At 42.9% G+C, this 22,175-nt stretch overlaps 1 long non-coding RNA gene across 3 annotated transcripts; it reads left to right on the top strand.

Moving 5' to 3' along the window:
• Positions 1–1,142: 1,142 nt before the first annotated feature.
• LOC113603415 (uncharacterized) lies at positions 1,143–20,181 on the top strand. 3 transcript variants are annotated; one of them, XR_008290406.1, is made up of 4 exons: positions 1,143–1,391; positions 9,791–10,105; positions 11,071–13,120; positions 13,158–20,181. It is a non-coding gene; the product is annotated as an uncharacterized LOC113603415 (long non-coding RNA). The 3 variants fall into 3 exon arrangements; XR_008290404.1 differs by lacking the exons at positions 11,071–13,120; positions 13,158–20,181 and adding an exon at positions 10,449–10,958 and having other exon boundaries at positions 1,256–1,391; XR_008290405.1 differs by lacking the exons at positions 11,071–13,120; positions 13,158–20,181 and adding an exon at positions 10,449–10,958 and having other exon boundaries at positions 1,262–1,391; positions 9,834–10,105.
• Positions 20,182–22,175: the final 1,994 nt, after the last annotated feature.

Here is a 22,175-nt window from a genome sequence, read left to right as displayed (position 1 = left end):
AGGTGGGGGAAGGGCATGGCTAATAAATGGGTTTGTGGGCTTCAGAACTGGAGGTTTGAGTTCAGGCCAAGTCTTTAGGGTGTCCTGTGGGAATCACATGGCTTTAGATAGAAGAAAAAGGCAGGAATCAGGAGTCAGGTAGGAATAGGACTGGAGTGGGAGCCAGTTGGGAATCAAGTGAGAAGCCTATTTTCCCACTGGGAAATAGAAGGGTCTGCTGTTTGCTTCTCCTGGCCTGCTTGATCCAGGGTTGTGGGGAGACAAAAGGTAGCCAGTGTTTTCATCAAAGCTAAAGGAAAAGTGCACAATCTGAACTCGAAAATTAATAGACGATAAATCAGATTTTCACTTCTCAGAAGCCATGTTTCTGAGCCATTTTCCATTCAAAAATGTTATTCGCTCTATTTTTATACTTAGTTTTACCAATTCTTCTTACATACTGTTCTTTGAAAGGGATCTTTTTATTTCAGAAATAATCTACAATGGCCGTTAGAAAAAAAGTAATATAGATAAAGGCAGATAGAGGAAAAGAAAATGAAAATCACCTCTGATTTCTCTATCCAGAAGTAACATGGCTGAAAGCGCTGATTCACACACTTACAGACGGTGTCCCGTGGAAAAAACTATCATTGTCATGATGATGATTTACACATATTTATTTACTTACTCCTAATGTTTTCTCTACCTATTGTTCTTGAAGTTTAGGGACGCTATCTTTGTTTGACAACATAGACAATACCAGGAATCTGAAAATATTTTATTGCATGGGTATCTTGTTGATATCATAAAATCAGAGGCAGAATATATTTATTAGAAATATCCAAGCACAGGACTCAGAAACAAATCGCTTGTGCCTGAACAGCATCCTGTGTTTTCAAAGTGGCCATGTAAAACACAAAGCCCAGTGGAGTCATATATCACTACTACATAAACAATAATAACAATTCTTGATGTATATCTTCGTATTTTCTGCCTTGTTCTTGCAGAAAAGTTGGTAAAGGCTGATTAGACTGTTACACCTACTTTTTTTTAGAAGATGAGAGATAGGAGAAAATATTACCGCGATGAAAGGTGGGAGGGGGGGAAGCCCAAAGGAAAATCTGTTTTTTAAAAACCTGGGACTTGGCAACATGATACACACCTCTGAAGATTAGAGCAAAGCAAAACAAATGTGTGAGTTATTTCCCGGATCAAAAGTTTCAATCATCTCTTGGGCTCACTTCTTAGGTGTTTGGATATCTGTAAATGATAAACAAGATGGCAAACAAATAAAAAAAAATCCAGAATGTGAGGCTTTCAGGTGAAATGGTCTTTAACCATGTTTCTGGCTACAGCCGTCATCAAAAGAATTTCTATCAGCAGGGGGAGCAGAGCTTAACATTAAGACGAAGGTATGTTCCTTTTTTATGATTATAATCCTGCTGAATTGATATGAAGCAGAAATGTGTGCAGAGATATGTCACCAAACAAAGGATCTCAGTTCCTCTATTTAAACGGGGAGTCATCTATAAGAAATTATTCTGCAGGATTTTTGACAACATATATGATGTTATTACTTCTCATAGAATTTCTACACAAAAGGTGCTTGGTTAATTAAATTCTGTATGTGGTAGGATTGTAACAGTTTCAGAATCCACTGATTTGGACATTTTTAAAAAATTCAGGTTTTTGTTTGAATTCCAGTTAACATGCATGGCAAAGTTGGTTTCAGGTGTAGAATTTAGTGATTCACCACTTTCATCAACACCCAGGGCTCTGCCCAAGTGCCCTCCTTAACGCCCATCAGCCATGGAGCCCATCCCCCACCCACCTCCCTCCATCAACCCTCAGTTTGTTCTCTATAGTTAAGTCTCTTATGGTTTGCTTTCCTCTCTCTCTCTTTTCCCCTTCCTCTATGTTCATCTGGCTTTTTTTTTTTTTTTTTTTAATTCCACATAGGAGTGAAATCATATGCTATTGGTCTTTCTCCGATTGATTTATTTCGCCTTGCAGAATACGCTCTAGCTCCATCCATGATTTGGAGTTTTTTTATATTTTAGTTTTTTTAATGTTTTTTTATTTTTGAGACAGAGACAGAGCATGAGCAGGGGAGGGGCAGAGAGAGAGGGAGACACAGAATCCGAAGCAGGCTCCACGCTCTGAGCTGTTAGCACAGAGCCCGATGCAGGGCTCAAACTCACAAACCATGAGATCATGACCTGAGCCAAAGTTGGACGCTTAACCGACTGAGCCATCCAGGCGCCCCTGGAGTTTTTTGATATTTTAATCACAGCATACATGAGTGTTATTGGGTTTTAAAAGTGCCACTGATCAACTCCTTAGTGTTCACTGAGATTTACTTGCCCAGATTCAACAAACCACTCTCTGAGCTAGAAAAGAAATCCTATTCTTACAGATCCCACATCTTCACTGAGGGGGAAAGCCTGACTCATATGAAAACATAAGGCCAGGAGAGCTCAATATTGAGTTGCTGTTGAGACAGTTTCAGAAAAGAAAAACAACAAGTTGTGAGCTAGAAAGCTGTATCTCAGCACTGGTTCTTATATGCTAACAACAGTAAGAAGAAGAAGAGCAGTAAGAGAAGAAAAAAAAAGCAAAAAACGGATGCTCTGTTCCATAAAGTCATCTTCCATGAAAACAGGAAATAGAAGAAAATCCAGGCAAAAGCTGATACAAGAGGGAGGTAATAGAATTGGCGAAAGTGGAAGGGAAGCTGGGAATGGAAGACACATTTCTAACGCCTACTTTTTCTTTATGTCTTAAAGCAAACATTTATGGAGCACCTGTTATGTGTCAGGCACTGTACTGGGTGCTGGGGACAAGGGTGAATAAGACTGACGTGGTGGTGACCCCCCTGGGATTTCAGTGATGGGGAGGGGCAATGGCAAGTAAGCAACTAAACAAAGCGAGTATAGCCCTTGTTAATTACTGCGAACGAAACAAAAATAGGAATAAGGAGTCGGGGGAAGAACATACCTCATGTAGAGTGGTCAGCCAAGGTCTTAACTGAAGAAGGCACTTTTACACTGAGATGGAAAGAAGGGCAGTAGCCACTAGAAATTCTGTGTTTCTGGCATAGGGAACAGCATTGTAAAAACACCAGTCAGAATGCGTTTACGGGTTAGGAACTGTGAGAAGGCAGCCATGGCTCCAGCAAGCTAGGCCTGGGGGGGTTGGGAGGGGGTGCGTGGGCGCTGAGATGAGGCTGAAAACCTTGGGGCGAGGAACTAGGATTGTGTTCTAAGAGCAGCCGGAAGCCAGTAGAGAATTTTAAGAAGCGGAGTCACTGAGTCTGGTTTGTTTTTGAAACATCACCCTGGCTCTGCCTCACACCATATACAATAATTAACTCAAAATGGGTCATGGACCTAAATGTAAAAGCTAAAATTATAAAACATTTAGAAGAAAACATGAGAGTAAATCTTTCTGACGTTGCATTAGGCAATGGTTTCTTAGCTATGACACCCAAGCATAAGGAAGCAAAGTAAACAGATAAATTGGAGTTCTCTGATATAAAAACTTCGATTTCAGAGCACACCATCATGAAAGTGAAAATGCAGCTCACAGAATGGGAGATAATATTTGCAGATCGTGTAAGTTAAAAAAAAAAAAAAACTCTTACAACTCAATATTGAAAGGACCAAAAATCCAATAAAAAAAAACGGCAGAAGAAATTTCTCTGAAGAAGATATACAGGTGGCCAATAAGCACATGAAAAGATGCTCTACATCACTAAGCACGAGGGAAATGCAAATCAAAATCACAGTGACCTATCACTTCACACCCAGGAGGATGGCTATTTTAAAAACAAAACTAAAAACAAGAACAAGAACGGCAATAACAAAAGAGGAAGGAGAATAGTTGTTGCCAGGGATTGAAAGGAGAAAGTAACGGGGTAGAGTTTCAGTTCGGGAAAATGAAAAAGTTCTAGGGATGGGTCACAACGATGGTTGCACAACAGCGTGAATTGTACTTAATTCTGCCAGAACTGTAAGAGTTAAAATAGTAACTTTGATGTATGTTATGCATATTTTACCACAATAAAGAAAAGTTAAAAGGGGAAGGGCAAAGGATTTGAATACACATTTTTCCAAAGAAGATATACACATGGCCCATAGATACGTGAAAAGATGCGCAACATCACAGGTCCGTAGGGAGATGCAAATCAAAACCACAGTGAGATACCAGTTTTACACCCACCAGGGCTGACTACGTCCAAAAAAGCAGACAGTGACAAATGTTGACAAAAATGTGGAGAAATTGGCACCCTCGAATGTCGCTGGTCGGATTATAAAATGCTGCAACCGCTTTGGGAAAACAGTTTGGCAGCCTCTCAAAAAATGCTAAACAGAGTTACCATGTGACTGAGTGATTCCAGCCCTAGGTACACACCCAAGAAAATTAGAAACACAAGTAAACACAAAAATGTACACAAATGTTCCCAGGAGCATTTTGCATGATAGCTAAAGAGTAGAAACAACTCAAATATCCATCCGCTGATGAATGGATAAGCAAAATGTGATAGATCCATTCAGTATAATGGTATTCTGCCATGAGAAGGAATAAAACACTGATACATGCTACAACACGGATGAACCTTGAAAATATGCTAAGAGGCCAGAAACAAAAGACTGTATATTGTTGGATCCCATTTATACCAAATGTCCGGAATAGGCAAATCCATAGAGACAAAAAGTAGATTAGTGGTTGTCAGGCAATAGAGAGAGACTGCTGATGGAGACAGAGTTTCTTTTCAGGATGATTAAAATGCTCTCAACCTGGATGGCGGTGATGGTTGCACAAAGTTTTGAATATACTGAAACCCACTGAATTGTACACTTTAGATGGGTGAATTTTATGGTATGTGACTTATATCTCAATAAAGTTGCTATAACAAACAAACAAACAACATCGACCAAAAAGATCAACCTGGCTGGCTGCTTGATGGAGAAAACAGGAAGTATCCTTCAAGAAGTGATGTGGAACCAGGTGACCAGTTAAAAAGCTAGTAGAGACGTCAAGGCAAGAGGTGACAGTGAATCACCTGGGTGGGGAGTAAAGGAAAGGAGGAAGCACGGGTTTTGGTTTGGGTGAATGGGTCGTAGGGTGGGGCCATTTACCACCCATCCGAGAGAGATTTGGGTTTGGGTCCGAAAAGGAAAACCTGCACTAAATCATAATCCCAGTCCTATGAAGTAGGTACAGTTATCCCCATTTATAACTGGATAAATGAGGCTCAATGAAGTTCAAATAAATACCTTAATAATCATTAGCGCTGTGACTCACATCAGCCTGACTCTGACACCCATGCTCTTTTTTTGTTTGTTTTTTGTTTTTCCATGGCAGTACTTATTTATTTATTTATTATTGTCAAGTTAGCTAACATACAGTGTAGTCTTGGCTTCAGGAGTAGATCCCCATGATTCATCACTTACATACAACACCCAGTGCTCACCCCAACATGCGCCCTCCTCAATGCCCATCACCCATTTTTCCCACCCCCCCAACCCCCACCCCCATCAACCCTCTGTTTGTTCTGAGACTCAGTTTGAGTCTCTTGTGGTTTGCCTCCCTCTCTGTTTGTGTCTCATTTTTCCTTCCCTTCCCATATGCTCATATGTTAGGTTTCTCTAGTTCACTTAGCATAATACCCTCCAGTTCCATCCACGTTGTTGCACATGGCAAGATTTCACTCTTTTTCATCACTGAGTAGTATTCCATTGTGTGTATATATACCACGTCTTTATCCATTCATCAGTTGTTGGACATTTGGGCTCTTTCCATAATTTGGCCATTATTGATAGCACTGCTATAAACATTGGGGTGCATGTACCCCTTTGAATCAGCTCTCCTGTATCCTTGGGATAAATTCCTAGTAGTACAACTGCTGGGTTGTAGGGTAATTCTATTTTTAATTTTTTGAGGAACCTCCACGCTGTTTTCCAGAGTGGCTGCAGCAGTTTGCATTTCCACCAACAGTGCAAGAGGGTTCCCCTTTCTCTCCATCCTCACCAACATCTGTTGTTTCCTGAGTTGTTAATTTTAGCCACTCTGACTGATGTGAGGTCATATCTCAATGTGGTTTTGATTTGTATTTCCCTGATGATGAGCGATGTTGAGCATCTTTTCATGTGTCGGTTGGCCATCTGGATGTCTTCTTTGGAAAAATGTCTTTTCATGTCTTCTGCCCATTTCTTCACTGGTTTATTTGTTTTTCAGACACCCATGATCTTTATTGCACATTATATGAGGAGAGATTTTTAAAAGATAAAAAAAAAGGGAGAGAAAGAAATTGGGGGGGCACTGCTAGAAGGAGAAGACAGATGGGTCAGGCACCCCGTGTGGAGCATTTTGCCACCTGGTTTTGACAAAAATATTTCTATTTATACTAATATTTATAGAAAATATTAGTATATGCTGTCACTAATAACCAGAGAACCTCAAAATGTCACCCTCAGCTCCCAGTCAGTAGTCGGAGGCTGTTAATTCTTCTCAAATTTGCTGACAGCCGTCTCCACGGACAGTGCTGCGGCTTCCTTGGGCCAGTGCCCCCTCACCTCTTGCAGGAGGTATTGCAACACCCTCCCAACCTTTGTCCTGTGGTCCCCCTGCCCCAGAAATGGGTGTTGGAGTGTGTGCAGACACACGCACACACCCCTCCCTCCTCATCCCTTCTCCATTGCTGGGGTGCTCTTTCTAAAATGCAAACCTGTCCATTTCATCACATGCCTTAAAACCCTTCAGGGAATCCTGGTGGCGCCCAGGATCAAGTTCAAGCACCTCAACCCGACTTACAAGGCCCTTCACTATCTTGACTCCATGTACCTCTCCAGCCTTTCCTCACTCTCCCCCCTTACCCACACCTGGCATCACACACCCTTACCCCATGGGCCAGCCACACGGAACTATTTTCAGTCCCCTAATGTACCATGATCTTGCTCACCTCAAGCCTTAGCACGTGTCGTTCTGGCTGGAATAGCCATCTGTGACAGTTGCATAGCTAACTCCTACACATCCTTTGGTCCTCCGTTGCCCTCCACGTTAGGGCTAGGTGCCCTTTGGACATTTCTCGTGGCCCTCTGCACAGCCCCCGTGGGCACAGTGGAATTAAGGGGTGGCCAGCTGAGCCACCAGATGGAGAAGCAGTCTACAAGAGAGAATAAAGATCATAGGAAATGTAACAAAACCAGAAAAATCCTCTCTCCCAGAACCCTCTCAGAAGGACTTATCAGAATATTCTTTCCAACCACACAGTGCTATTAGGCCCACCCTGTACAAATGAAATGAAAGGCAGATCGATAAATAGATAGATAGGTAGCCAGATAGAAGGATAGATAGACAAACATTTCACATTTATTCATCTTTGGTCAACATCTTGTTGTTTTGGTCTAGCGGAGCCCTCAGATACAGGACCCGGGTTGGACTTCCAGGTCTTCTATTGCCAGCTGAAGGACCTACCCCATAGGTGTGTTGGGAGGACGATCAGAAGAAATCAAAAGAGGGAAATTATCTGGCATATTACCCCTCCCAGTTGGTGCTCAGTAAACACTAGTGATATTTATTGGCTCACTGGTTCATCAGTATTCTTTAAAACCTGAGTCCTATTCCCAGAGTATGAGGCTGTGCCTCAGCGTCATGCCAGCCGCATGCGTGACAGTGTATCTTCTGGTTTTCCATAATCACTCCCTCCCAGCTTCCTTCCTCATCCACACCTGCACCCCCCTCAATTTTAAGCTTTGCTTGGCTCAGGCGTCAGGCTCTCAGGATGACAAACCCACATCGCCACCTGGAGGACAGCATGAGAATCTGGGGAAGAATACCATTTCATGGCGCCAGATAAACTAACTCCGCTGTTCCGTGCTGGTGCTAACGAGGCCAAGTTCACAGGTTCATCCCCAAAGGGGCCAATTAGCTTTACACGGAGAGACACTTCAGAGCACAGCCCCAGTCTCTAACCCTGGCCCCTGGTTCACACGCGTGTTGGTTAGAAAGTGGATTCATCAGGCCAATCCCATTTTCCATAATTTCTTAAAAAAAAAAAAAAAAATCCATCTGTAAGGCCGTGTGGAGACAAGACAAACAAGATCTGCTCTCTACTTTTAAGGAATCTTCACCTGCAGGAGTGTTCCCCCAAATGATTCCCGAGATATCAGCGGGAGTTATGAGAATAGAGGCTCCACTGTGCTAAATCAGTTTTGGAAACACTGATCTAATCCAAGTCAGGTAGGTTCTCTCATGGAAGGGTTTCCTAGAGACTTTAACATGCTAATAGGCACTGTTAATTTTCCAATAAGGAAATGTGTGTGCAGTGTTTCCCAGATTTGGATGGCCATAAGACTTACCCCCAGCCCCCCAGTCTGTAGAAAAGAAAAGAAAAGAAAAGAAAAGAAAAGAAAAAGAATAGTAATGAGTCTGCTGGCCCTGGGTATGGCTGCTTCCACTGGAACATCTATTTTAAGAAGCAACTCATCCACGGGGAAAAGTTCACAGTCTATTGCTAGGTTTTAAAAAAAAGCAGACTAAAGAACAGTATCCCATTTTGAAAAGACAGAACAAAGATGTCCATACACTTGAGAGGAAAAAAACTGAAAAGACATAAACCAAAATGTTAACCCCGGTGGTCTTTATGCTGGAGTGCCCATTGTTTTTCTGTGTTCTTTACATGTTTTTCAAGTTTTTTTTGTATTGAATATGCATGTGTATTTTATTTTTTTAAGTTTATTTATTTTTGAGAGAGAGAGAGAGAGAGAGCGAACGTGAGGGAAGGGCAGAGAGAGGGAGAGGAAGAGAGAGAATCCCAAGCAGGCTCTGTTGCTGACAGTGGGGCTTGAATCCACAAACCATGAGATCATGACCTGAGCAGAAATCAAGAGTCGGACGCTTAACTGACTGAGCCACCCAGGCACCCCACTTATAAATTTTAAAAGAAAAACAACAAAGCACATGTTCTAGGATAGTATACCATCTTTGTAAGACTATTATTATAGAATCCTAGCAAGAGCTAACATTTTCTGAAGGCTAAGTGCCTGGCATATGAATTATCTAGATTATCTTGTTTAAACTTCACATGAATCGTATGAGATGAGGTGCTATTTTTTGTCCCAGTTTAAAAATGGAAAATTAAAGAAAGAAACAAACCCTGTGGAACCAGAATTTGAACCCATTACTTTCCTCTTTGCTGTCTATCCTCCTCCCCCAAGACACACACACACACACACACACACACACGCCATGAAAAAGAGAGATGGTGCTTTTCCTCCGGGGAGAGGGACTCTTTGAAGGCAATGATGCTGTGTGCTGTCACTGTGCCACACGGCTACTAGCTGCCATTTATTAAATGCTCACTGGTGCCAAGAATTATTCTGACTCCTTTGATATATATAAACATGTAAACTGAATAGCAGCTGGGCTCTCCAGACTTTTAAGATCTGCCTTCTGCAGCATTGCTTGGGCCACCTCTCTCTTCTTTCTCTTTCACTGGCCACTAGAAGCCCTGACAACTACTGGGTGAGGCCATTCAGCCCTCTCCAGCCACTAGAGCCGTGTTCGGCTCCAATTCTACCGCAGTTAACATGCTCCTTTAAACAAGCTTTCTACCCAGCTGCATGCTAGTACTCTTTCTCTCTCTCTGTCTCTGTCTCTCTTCTCTCTCTCTTTCCCTCTCTGGGAAGAGGCCCAAAGGAAAATTCTATTTCCTCACTGGTATGAAGTATGCCTACCTTCCTTAAAAGGCAGAAGTGTCTATCATCAATTGGGGGTTAAAATACTCTCTTTTTTTTGTCCATCACAGGTGCATTTGCAAAGTCGTTTCTTTCATTAATTCCATTTTACAGATGAGGAAATTGAGGGCAGGTAATTTGCCCAAGGTACCAAGCAAGTACACGCTGGACCACTATTTTGAACCAGGGCCGTCCAGGTCCCCGTGTCACCAAGATTCAGAGGAAAACTGGCCCACTTTGAGCTGCCAGACACAGAAACTTCCCTGAAGATATGGCTCTTGCTCTATGGAAAATATGTCAGGCTGACTCAGTTTCTCTAGCACAAGTGAAAACGAGCTGGTTAGAACAGACCGGTTTGAAGCAAGTGCACAATTCTTTGCCTTCAGGTAAGAAATCTGGTCCTGCAAACCAGTTTTATGTGATTTAACTGCTTACCTCAAGGACAACAGTAGCCCTCTGATAGAAAACCCCTCCTTTTTCTCTGTTCCCCATCCCCACTCCTGTTGCCTTCTTCTCAATCAGGCCACCATCCACATTGGAAAATCACTCTGTTTTTTTTTTTTTTTTTTTTAATTATGGGAGATCTTTTCCTCTGTGAGACTTGGCTCTGGACAGAGATGATTACTAGATCCTTTCCCTCACTGGGTGGCATCTTTTAGCCCAGCCTGAGGTCCCAGGCTCCTGCAAAGTTGAATAAACCAGTTCTTTTGTCTTTGGGTTGACTTCCAGGTGAGCTAGCAGCTGAATTTCCCCGCCAGCTGGGCCTTAAAGGGAAAACAAGGCTCAGGGCAGAAGGCATCACGAAGCGATCTTGGACAACGTGCGTTCTTCATTACATCTGCAAAATGCCACTAGCACCTTTGACCAAACATTAATACCGCACGGCTTTGACATCTTGTGATATAGCTGGAGATTGAGGAATGGGGCTAAGGGTTGATTGGGGTCCCCCAAAATAAATCTTTTCTACTGCCATGAAGCAGTTACAGTTGCACAACTGAAATACCAGCCCTTTGGAAAAGCTATCAAACCCACTCATGCAGTTGGGTAATATCATCATCCAGAGTACTTCCTAGATGCCTGGTGTTTGAAGAACTGTGCACAGCAAGTTGAGCAGACACAATCTATTATGCGAGACATTTCCAAGGCAGGGTATATGTTTCTGATGCTGGAAGTGAAACTGGTTCAGACAGATGTCAAAGTACCCCTCATAGGATAGTGCATATATGTATATATGTATATATGCACTAACATTTATTGGGTCCCCTTCCATTTGCCAGGTCTGTGCTATACATCTCACATCATTTTCAGAGCAACCTTTGAAGGAGGGGCTATTGTCACCCCTGTTTTACAGATGAGGAAACACAGGCTCTTAGATATTAAGTAACCAGCCAAGAAGATACAGCTAGTAAATGATGGAGCAGAATTGAAATCCAAGCCCCCTTGACACCATGGTTCACACCCGTAATCACTGCACCCTACTTGTACAACTCATGTGGAGTGGCTCCAGCATGAATTTTGGAGTTTGGGAGCTGGATAGCCCCAGAGTCACATTCTCGCTTTACTACTCAGTTGGACCACGTAACCAACCTTTCTAAACGTTGGTCTCTTCATCTGCAAAAGGTAGGAACCTTAATGCTTAGCTTTCAGGGCTGTGAGTAAAGAAGTACTTTTGTAACCATATTGCATCCAAAGACCTGGTTCAGTCTCAGAACCGGAATCCCTTTGCACAGCAGGAACACAAAGCTCTTACAATAATAAATGCTGTTGTGTTTTGTTTCACTTACAAAGCCTCTAGCCCATGGTACACATGCAATAAGTATGTAGCTATTCGAATTCTTGTTTTTAAATATACTTTCAAGTTACATCTTTAAATAACTAACTCAATTTATCTGATTGAAATGTTACTTAAATCAAGCTCCTTCTCTACCCCGCCCTCCACGTTTTAAAAGACTCTCAGTCGTTTCTCCTCATTTGTACTGAAACAGAGTGAGATGTATAGCAGAAGCACGATCTCAGCTGCAAGCTACGTCCCTCAAAATTTTAGATTGACTTGTACATATTTAGAAATCTGAATACATAAACCCCCAGGACCAAGATGCTCCTGGAAAAGAAGTCAAGAGGTGAGGCCCACCTACTGGCCTGGTTTGAGTACAAGGACAACCTCAGGGTTGGAGAGGAAATGGATCTGTGCCACACAGATTTTCCACTGACCCAGCTCATGGGAATTTCTGTCCGATTTGACACAGCAGTCCCTACTTCTTCCTTCTTCCAAGATTTTCCCGTATAAGACTCTTGTCTTGCTATAATTTAACCTTCACACAGCAGCCGGAAGGGTCTCTCTGAAATGTAAATCAGATCCTGCCGACTGCCCTGCCCTATTTAAAACTTCCAACAGCTACCCACTGCATGGTTAAAATCCAAACCCTTTATCATGGCTTACAAGATCCTTACGGAAGTTGCCCCTGACTACCTCTTTAAACTCATTTCTTTCCACCTGTCACTTCATTGTGACACTCCAGCTACAATGGCCTTCTATCATTCCTGCCTCAGGGCATTTGCCCTTGGTGTTCCTTCTTCCTAGAACACCACCTTAGCTAAAACAGCCTTCCCAGAAACTCTTATTACACTATCCTAGGCCATCTGTCTTCATAGTACTTACCAGCACGGGAAATTAGCTTGTTGGAATATAAGCTCTAGTATCGGGAATGGTAGCTGGTAAATAGTAGGTTCTCACTGTTCTCTGCACCCATCCTCCTCCCTCCCCTGCCAGTTTCCAATCCCTGCTCTATACCCTGGATTTCAGCACAGCTCTGCCCATCTTGGCTTGGTAACCCATTTGGATTTCATTGTCTGTTTTTCTGACCTCAGCCCCGTTGACTCTTTTGACTCCATTTGACTCCCGGTCCTTCAGATTCCTTGGATTTCAGAATCATTCAGAATGTTGCTTGAGAAACACTTCTGCCATCCTAGCCTGGCCCCAAGCCCATTTCTCAGTGAAAGAGCTCCGTCTGCTAGCTCATGTGGGAGCAGCCATCTACACTGGCTCTCAGGACTATAGAAGTCTTCACCCGAAGAGGCCCACTTTGACCACTGGACCTTGAAGCAGTTCAAGTAAAAACAGAAACACACGCTATTCCAAAGGAGGCAAGATCCCTTCTCAGTGACTTTCTTCGTATCAGGCAGCCCAAACCACTGGGCTATCCAGAAAATAGGACTGTCAGGATGTGACTGAAGCTTGTCTGACCAGACCAATTGTCTGGCCCTGGAACAATGCTTCCATCTCATTCTGGGGGTGGCCATCATGAGACAGTCTATCACACATGGTATCACACAATGATTCCCTGCTACACGCAGAAAGCCACAACCGAACTCCATGACCTAAACTCCATGATCCATACTAGGTGTCAGATATTTACTGAACTCCATGATCCATACCAGGTGTCAGATATTTTATGGTCATGCTTCCACTTAATTTTCACAATAAAATTAAGGTAGATGATTATCCCCATTTAACAGATAAGAAAATCAAGGCTCGGAGACAGGTAAAGTCACTTGCTCAAGGTCATGTAACAAATGAGTGGGAGAACCTGAATTTCTGATTCCAAAGTTCATGCTCACAATCCCAACCCTCTAAGTATTCAATCATGGATCTCTTCTCACACACACACACACACAATTATATACTCCTCAAGAGCCGGAATTTATTTCCTGTTCATCATTCACATAACACAGGGACTGACCCTTAGCGAATGGTCAGCATATTTTGCAAATGCGATCCTGATACTATTGCATTAATGTTATAATTTATATATACTATAATTAATAGATTAATATAAACATGCATGGCCATAACACTCCACTGTTAGCTTTCCTAGTCCCTGCCACTGGTCATTTGGACTACTTCTAATTTTCAGTTTTACTGTCCAATACAGTAACTTGCTCTTACTAGAACATGGCGTGGGAGGGAGGAGTAGAAGATGAACGTAATAAAGGAAAAATAACCCTGCATCTTTCATGGGACCATTCAGAGGGAATCCAATTAAGTAACAGACTAATTACACAAAATAGAGAAATAATTCTGGGATTATGATAATAAAATTGCCAGGCTTTTCTAGTAATCTTCAATACCACAAATTTCATTAGAAAAGCAGATGTGTTTATTATATTGTAGAATACCCAATACTATCCTCGTTAGGCAAGATTCAAAATGTTTTCAAAACTGAATACTGGTGTACAAAACAGAAGTGTCAAAATTCTATAAGGGAAAAAATGTGTGGCTATCTTTTAGCACACTGAATTTGGTTAGTCACGTGCCAGAAGTATTAAAATATATATACAGCACTTTTGGTCTGCGGTTTCTGGTTCACATTTTTAATCTGGTTTCCTGAGTGCTTTTGTTGAACAACCCTCAGGTACCCTCTAGTGGATGAGACGAAGAATGGCTTGGGGCCAAAGACACCATTTGTTACCCGTTTGTGTGTTATATGCCTAAAAGTAATCATAACTTGCACTTCTAGACCTATGTGAAGGATATAGGAATAGTGATTATTTTAAAAGAAATACTTCATATACTTAAGCCATTCCTAATGGCAGACTTTACTTTTAGATTTATTAGCATTAATAGTTTTTGGTCTGCCGGTTTATTTTATCTTAAATAACTGTTACTTTTCCCAGTCTCCTTTGAAACATGAGCAGAAAATTAATAGGATGGTTTTAATCATCTTAAATAGGTCATTAAATATCTTTTCAAAGAACCCATAGGTAGGTTAAAGAAAGTTGTTAATTTTTACCCCAATGCAGGGAATTCTAAAAGGAACGATATAACCCAGTAATAATTTCTGCCTTAAGGAGACTCCAAAATGGCATAAGCAGAGATCACCATTTTCCAAATGTGGTCTGTGAGATACTAGCTCCCCGATGCATTGATGGGGAGGGGACGTGTCTTTTAGCTGAAAGACATTTCAGAAGATTAACTCACTTCCCTTGTTTTCTTTCTATGCTCAGCTCATAAATTTCTGATAATTTGCCTTTCTGTGCTACTTGCTCGTGGGAAAGGAACGCAGTGGGCCATGAAACACAAGCTTTTCAGGCAGCTTTACAGGTTATCATTGTGAACTTAATTGTCGGCATTCCTATTTACGTAGACATAACTACACATGTGTTCCTGTATATGTATAGTTATTTGCTAGCTAGTTAGTGGATACAGTCATAGCAAACATATGAAACTCAACGCTTTGGGGGGCCGGGTTGGGGGTACGAATGCATTTCACTTTCAAAGCCATACCTTCCCTCATATTAAAAAATTTTACAACATGCATGTTTAACTTCTGTAAGTGGAAATATGGATACACACACACTAATCATTCTATTCAATTGTAGAAGCTGAGAGAGAAAAACATTTCGCTAGCAATGGCCCCAAATGCACCTCTGGAGCTCCACGTGCCCAGCCTCACTCACTCTCTCCTAAGCACAGCCCACCCACCTACCTTCCGTGTTCTCTCCAAAAATCTCCTGTGTTTGTTTATACCCAAAAGGCAAGACCTGGCTAGATGGCCCTTGCCTCGTTCTTGGAGCTGAAGTTTAGAGCGCCCCCTTGAGGCTTAAAGACTACACAGTGCAACCCAGTGCGACCCAGCTGTGGTTGTTTCAGAAGACGCCACCCAACAAAGGGAGTTGGTGTCACAGCTGAGACCAAGACAGTCCCTTGAGACTGTCTTGTCACTGCTGACGTTGTTCTTCCCAGCAACCTTCAAGCCCTCTGTAGTAAGAGTTTCTCTCGCTGAAAAATGTAAAGGTCATCCTCACCAGACTCAAAATTTCTACTTGCGCGCTCTCTCTCAATCCCTCTCCCTCTCTCTCTTCTCCTCCCCCACCCCCTTTCCCTGTTTTTCTCTGAGCTCATGCACACGCACCCACACACACACCACCGGCGTCCGGTATTGTAAGTTCACCCCCCAATTACAGCTGCACTCTCTGGGTGCTGACAAAGTTAGGTTTCTGCATCAGTAGAATGAAGACCAGGTCCCAGGTCAAGATGAACTCATTAGAATAAGTGCCATCCCATGGAGCTCTGTCTAGAGGCTGAGCCAGTTCCGCTTGTGACACCCTGTCTGCCTCGTTTTCTGCTTTCTTCAAAGTGAAACAAGAACCTAATCTCCACGATGTAACGACACGTCAACATTTATTGAACGTTTAACATAAGCCAGGAAACGTTCTCTGTGTCTTATTTTTATTTATTATCTCATTGAATCCTCACAACAACCCCTGAAGTAGTACTATTCTTCTCCCCATGTTATAGACGAGAAGACTGACGGGCCCAGAGCTTAAATAACTGGTCCAGAGCAATACTAATGAATGCTCAGCGTCTGGCAAGAAAGGCACATGAAATTTATATGGTGTGACTCTGTTGGAAATATTTAACCGAGGGCTCTTCCGTCTGCATCTAGGATAGGCTCACCTCAGGATTTTTGCACCGGGATGCTTGTGCTTGCTTCTTAGATGGCCAGAGTGCCAGAAGTTGTTGATGCTATATTTTCCCTCCAGGTTTCTTTGGGGGGAAATGTTATTTTATGGTAAGACCAACGGGTATATTAAGGAGTATAATGCAAAATTTTGGAGTTTTTTTAAAGATAAAATGCAAAAAAAGATCAAATACAACTAAAAGCATCCCTCTAGTGAAGGGCTGCAACACTGAATCTTCTAGGTTTATGCTTCTCACGCTTTACGGTCCCTGTGTCTCACCCGTGGGTAGGGTTGGCTCCATGGGTGTGAGACCTGGGTAGTCCCACCCACATTCGGTTTAATGCTCTCCTGCCACCATCTTGAAATGCTTACTGATTTTTAAACTGAGGGCTTCGCATTTTCATTTTGCATTGGGCCCTACCAATTATCTAGCTGGTGCTGTCTGAGGATCTTGCTAAAACGCAGATCTTGATTTGGCATGTCTGGGGTAGGGCTGAGGTTCTGCAGTTCTCACAGACTCCCAGGTAATGCCTGCTGCTGGTCCGAGGACCACACTTTGAGTGGCAAGACCCAGCCTTTCACTATATCCCACAGTTTGTGATACGTAACTGGGAAAGTCCGAGAAGCCGTGGAGAAGGGGGACAGTGAAATCCTAGAAGTCAAATTCATAGTCATTAAAAGCATGGGTCTTTCCTGCCACCTACTCTGTATGATTCCACAAATTACTTTATCCTCCTTACGGTTTAGTTTTCCCATCAGCAAGATGAGCAATCACCTCAGAGGATAGTTGTGGAGATTAAGTGTATGAGACATCTCACATTCAGAGTTCAATAGAGATAACTGCCCGAATGCTGTAAATAGTAACTACGCGTAAGACCACGATGGAAAAGAAAACTTGCAGGATGTCTCTTTCTCCATATTAATGACGCCTCCCACTTTCCAGTCTCTCCTCCTTGCATCCAGGCAAATACTCTTGGGGGAAGCAATTTTGTTAAGGAAATATTATATAAACATTGCTTATTCTTTATGGGAACCTACCTTGCTATCGGTCTTGGGAAATGCTATCGGTCACAAGACTGTAAATACTCTATCAGTTTGCTAGAACTGCCATAATAAAGTACCACGGACTGGGTGGCTTAAATAATAGACATTTATTTTCTCACAGTTCTGGCAGCCAAAGGTCCAAGATCAAGGTGTGCACAGGGTTGGTTTCTTCTGGGCCTCTTCCCTTGGCTTATAGATGGTCTCCATCTTCCTTTGTCTTCACATGGTCTTTCCTTCTGTGAATGTCCGTGTCCCAACTTCCTTTTTGTATAAGGACATCAGCCATATTGAATTAGGACTCACCCATAGGGCCTCATTTTACCTTAATCACCTCTTTCATGTCTCTACCCTCGACTATGGTCACATTCTGAGGTCCTGGAGGTTAGGGTTGGTTTATAGACTTTGGGCCACAACAGATACAGAGGACAAAACCAAGCAGAAGTAACATGTGTCAGTGGGTCCATATGCAGCCCATTCCTGATTTCAGCATTCACTGCAAAGTATCCTTCATTCTTCAGCGAATATTATGCACTGAGGATGAGGACCCCCTCCCTGGCCAGGAGGCGGGGGCAGCATGCATGGGGGGCTTTCAAGTCCAACAGAGCTGGCTCTGAATCTCTGCTGTGTTACTGACCACCAAAAACCTGGGCAAGTTACTTCATGTGGCTGGGTCTTAGCGTTCTTTCCTATAAAATGAGGATCCCAATAATGCCTGCCTTATAGGGGTATTGTAAAGATGAAAAGCAGATCTTTTCTTTCTTATTTAGCAAAAGAAATTGCCGGCAGTTTGGCACTGGTTACCTTAAAAGAAGTCTTTAGAGCCTTCCCTACCTAAGGAAACTCTGAGTGGGCCTCCTGTGTAACTGAGTGAAGGCCCCCTCCTTGTATGCAAGATTCTGGGGAGTGTTAGGGACCAGTTTGCAGAGTGAGCCCAGGGATCTTCTGGGAGAGAACAGACTGATTCCTATCCCCAAACCTTCCCTCTGAGAGCTCAAGCTGGAGGTGGTATATGAAGGTGAATGCAGGCAACTCAGAAAAGGATCCAGAAAGGCAATGGGTCCAACTGAGTCAAGAGATGTGGGACTTATGACCTGCCTTGGCAATAAACCTCGAAAGGAGAGTATCAGATGGGGATTCTGGGTCTGTTAAGTGTCTGTGCTATGATGGGTTCTGCCTGTCCCTCAAGGCTGGTATATTTTAAGAACGATAACCCTGGAGGTATAGCTGTATTGGGAAAAACAAGGGTGTCTCAACTGAACGTAACCCAGACGCCTCCCATTCCCTTGAAAAACTGCCAGGGGGGACCAGGGTTGGTGAGCTGAGGCCCCGCCTCTGCAGCATCTCAAGCAAGGATTGGACAGTGTGTCGGTTCTGCTGCTACCATCTCACGAGGTTCTTGAGAAGCTGAGTCCCATCCTCACTATCCCTGAGTAGCCTGGCTTCTTGTGGATGCAGCTCCATGGGGGAACACAATGAGAATCGAGGATGATCTGGCTCTGAGTCTCCTTAGGGAGTGTTGTCCTGGGGGTGCGCCGCCCATCCTCAAAGAATCCCTTCTCTCTTCCTGCGGGAGATTCCACTCCAGTGACTGGGGCTCAAGAGCAGAGAACAGGAGCCGAACTCCCATGCTTTGGCCACCATGACCAGCTTCCGATGCACTCAGTACCCTTCATGCAGTCAATCCATTGAAATAGGACCAAACCCGTCTGAACTTCTTGCCACAGGACATATGTCAGGGCTCCTGGACACCTAAAAGAAAGGCAGATGGAGCCCTGGGCCAAGTCCATAGGACTTCTGAACTTCCGGCTCCTACCAGCAGGTGGGGCCGCAAGCAGTGCAATCTGGGAACTGAGACCTTCGTATCCAGTAAGAGGAAACGCTCAGACAGGGAGTAAAATCTCTAACATACAGTAAGTACCTTTAAAAAAAATGGTAGGTAGTATTATGGGAAAGGTGATTACTCACATAATACCACCACCACCACCATCCCCATTATGTTTTCACAGAATGGAAAGAAGAGAAGGAATTTCCCCCCACTAGCAGAAGAATGAAACTCCAGTCAGGAATATCATTTTTCCTCCACCTTAAAGGATTGAGTGGATGGTATGAAAAGTCTTTAAGTACCCTCCCTTTCCTTGTCACCTCGCCTTCTACCCTTACTCCTTAACATTCAGTCGCCTACTGTAGCTATAACCATAGCAACCCAGCTGGTGGGAAATGATGGGAACTCCTACTCATTCTTATAGAGTCAGGTAAGTCTTCACCTTATCCGTGAAGCCTCCTTCAATCCTCACTTCAGCCTCAGAGGAGACCATCTCACAGCTACTGCGGCATGGCTGGCCCTTGCACACCTGTATGGGAACATTTATTGCATGCATTCAAAACCCTGCTTGCTTGCTTGCTTGTCTCTGTCACAACACCATGACCTTTTTGGGCATATTTGCACGCCCACTGCTTGGATTAGTGCCTGGCGCATAGAAGCTGCTCAGTGCGTTTCATGAATGTCGGAAGTGTAAGGGAGGTGTGTAGGAGAGTGCACTGAATTGCCTTCGGAGGAGGTGGGAGGCAGGTTGTCGCAGGAATGGAGTCAAGCCAGAGTGGCCTAAGGGGCACTAACAGCTAACAACTAGGGGCACTAAGGGAGGAGATGGGAAGCATGTCCTCAGCCAGCACTCAGGCTGCCAAGGGGAGCAATGGTAGCTAAGAAACTAGAGAAAAGCAATGGGGATAGGAACAGAATAGAGGTAGCGGGATCGCTCGGGGAGAGAGAAATGAAGTCCAGATCAGCGTGCAGCCCTTGCAACAGGTTAGGACAAGGGATTCAAGACTGAGACTTGGTGGGAGGGGGCTCGAGTCCTGTTTTCATTTATTTATTTTTAATTTATTTATTTAAACTCAAAGTTAGTTAACGTATAGTATAGTATTGGTTTCAGGAGTATCAAGTCCTATTTTTAAGTGGTGATGACTGCTTAGTGGGGTGGGGGGGGGGAGCGGGGAGTTTAAACAGAGGAAAATCTCTGTGCAGATTTCCTCTCCATTGGCTCAGGGCGGTGAGAAAAGAATCAATCCAGAGTGTACACCTTGTGATCACACCTTTAACCTTTCAACTGCTAAATTACAGACATCATCTCATTTAAAAGCAAATATGAAGTGATAGTCAAGCAGACCTGGGTTCAAATCCCCGAGTGTTCCACTTATTAGCTATGTGAAAGAGAACATTCAAAATAATGTATGTAAAGTGCTTAGGACGGGGCCTGACACAGGTAGACATCTAAGACCAACTTCATCCTTGGTCCCACTTTCCAGTACCAGCCAGGGCCGTGTTTCTCAAATGCTTCTTTCTAAATCCATTTACACTGCACCGAATCTTACGGTGATTTATTTTTCAAATGAGGCGTGAGTTCTCAATCTGATCGCACAATCCCAAATTATGAGCACAGGCGTCTTCTTTCAGGGTCTGCAGAAGATCACGTGCGTACTTGCAAGCTTTGGAACTCTATTCTTCTTCTTTCCCTCATCTGTTACCTGGTGGATGCAATCTGTGCCATTTTATTTTCCTGTTCTTTCACCTTTGAGTGATGAGGCAATAATCGTTCCTGCAGGAGCATTTACTCAGCCAAGCTATTTCGCCAGCCTTTCGCCCTCAAATATACTCTTTGTTCCCCAGCTGAAAATTGGGCTGTCTTTCATGAACAGAGATGACACTGTGACACTCTTCACCTTCAATGGACTTTGTTAGTTTTCTTACAATAGCAATAGGTTGTAAGCTATCCACAAACCGTTTCACTTGGGATCTCAGCCTTATTAGTAAGAAACATGATTGGAGGACCAAAGCAGTAGGCTGGAAATTTGTGCAATTACAATTCCAACCTTAGCCATAAAACTGTCACATATCAAAGGATGGATGGCAGGACATATAGACGGAAATTTCAAATAAGAAATCTCAAGGATGGCTCTCTTTGTATGATAACCATCTTACATGAGGAAGGAGGGAGTGGCCTCCTCTATATTCTATCATTAATCTACTCTCAGCACATCCCCTGGCATTTGTCAGTCCTGTATAGTAACAACGAGATTCTGTAAATACACTGAAAAACACAAGGTGCTTAAAGAGCTGAATTTCAATTTGGGGCCAAAATGAAGGGCAAAACACCCATGTCATCCATTTCACTATTGAGAGATATTTGGACATACCCAATAACACTCTTTGTGTCTTAAAGCTGGTCACAGAAAAATGAGCCATACCAGGATATCCCAACAAATTCAAGTCTACAGATGTTTCATTCCCAAATGAAGGCGGGTTCTGGACGGATGTTGCCACTTTTTAAATGTCTTAGCCTAGACAAGTCACGGAACCTCCATTGTCTTGTCTATAAACTGAGAGAAATAACAATAAAGGAGAGGTGATAGTTTACCAGAAAAGATAGAATGATAATACTAAAAATATATACTTAGAAAATAGATAGGTGGCTACAGTTAAAACATCTTAAGGTCCTGGGGCACCTGGGTTGCTCAGTCAGCGAAGCATCTAACTCTGAATTTCAGTTCAGGTCATGATCTCACGGCTCGTGAGTTCAAGCTCCATGTTGTGCTCTCTGCTGTCAGCCTATAGCCCACTTCAGATCCTCTGTCCCCCTCTCTTTCTGCCCTTACCCTGCTTGTGTGCTCTCTCTCTCTCTCTCAAGATAAATAAACTTAAAAATATATTTAAAAATAAAAATAAAATAGACATCACTCAATTAAAAAATATGGTTTTATTAAATTTTATTAAATATTTTTATTAAACATTTAAGACAAAATCACACCCAAAGAAATATATATCAAACCGCTAAAGCAGATTTTGAAGGTGAATATATAAGCTTAAATGCATATACTAGAAAAAAAAAAGAAAGATTGGAAATTAATTTATCATACAACTAAAGCAGTTACTGAAAGAACCACAGAGAGCAT

The sequence above is a fragment of the Acinonyx jubatus genome, chromosome D1, assembly GCF_027475565.1.
Source record: "Acinonyx jubatus isolate Ajub_Pintada_27869175 chromosome D1, VMU_Ajub_asm_v1.0, whole genome shotgun sequence".
NCBI classification, from domain to species: domain Eukaryota; kingdom Metazoa; phylum Chordata; class Mammalia; order Carnivora; family Felidae; genus Acinonyx; species Acinonyx jubatus.
The sequence above is the reverse complement of the archived record's forward strand: the minus strand, read 5'-3'. Positions and strand labels throughout refer to the sequence as shown.